Source organism: Macadamia integrifolia, chromosome 12 (genome assembly GCF_013358625.1).
Source record: "Macadamia integrifolia cultivar HAES 741 chromosome 12, SCU_Mint_v3, whole genome shotgun sequence".
Classification (NCBI taxonomy): domain Eukaryota; kingdom Viridiplantae; phylum Streptophyta; class Magnoliopsida; order Proteales; family Proteaceae; genus Macadamia; species Macadamia integrifolia.
The window spans coordinates 6934369-6935526 of record NC_056568.1 but is presented as its reverse complement, the minus strand read 5'-3'; positions in this window follow the sequence as shown (position 1 = coordinate 6935526).

The following is a 1158-nucleotide window of genomic DNA, read 5'->3' as shown; positions in this document are numbered from 1 at the left end:
AAAAAAAAAAAAAAAAAAAAAAAAAAAAAAAAAAAAAAAAAAATGGAATAGAAAGAGGCAATGAAAAATTATCTTAAATTATCTCTTTGGATTTATCTTGAGAAGAGCCGACTACCTCCTAATTAGCTAGACGTTCGGTTTCGTCCATAAAGGTAGGAACCTCCTAATCAGCCAAACCCTATTTTATTTCTCCTATTTTATCTCTATCTCCTACTTTCTCTCCCTCCCTCCACCGTGTATGTATCATAATCATATATGACCAAAATTGAATATGGATATATATAACCGGTTCAACTTTGATTTGGCCCCACTATTAGACCAAAACCAATTCAATTTGATCGAATCAAGCAATTGAGACCCCTATTTAGCATTGCAACATTGACAATCTGTTAACACTGCAGATCGATTGTATTGTTGTTCCACATACGTGAGGGGAGAAAGGACAGTTCTTGCTTCTCGCTTCTCACCATGGTTTCAAGTAGGGGTGTAAGTTTAGCCTTGACGATCCAAACCCTCCCTAACTCACCCTGAGCCCGAACCCTGTCTAACCTGACTATGAGGGCCAACTGGCCCAACACGAACCAACCCTGTGTGGGGTTGGGCCGGGTCTGGGTTGAGGCATGGAAAACCCAACCCGACACTAACCCCTCGGAGTCAAACCCTAACTATTATTGTGCTTTGTAGAATGCAGATGTCTTTCCTAGCCAAGGGAGAGCCATTTCTTGGTGAGAGTTTCTTGTTATTGTCATTGAGTTTCTTGTGTAACAAGAATATGATAGAGAACAATGTAGCCAAAAGAGAGAGCATAAAGCCAAAGAAAAAACCCATCTCTACAACCATGAAATAAGGAATGAGGAGAGGTGAGGGCTTGCGGTATTTGAGTTTCTTGATCCTTATATACTAGAAATTAAGCATTATTGTAGATCAAGATGAAATTCTAACAATAGTGATTGATTAAATTATGTCTTAATATGTTGACTTCTAATGGAGGGGATTAAAAATAGGGTCACGTGAAAAAATAGGAGCACATGGAATCTCCATGAAAGAATTATAAAATATCACGTTCAGTAGAGTTCAATAGAGAAATTCATTTTAGCATTTTAATTTAAAACCCTTTGCTTCAAATCTGTCAATTTTCTTAATTATCAAATGTTGTAC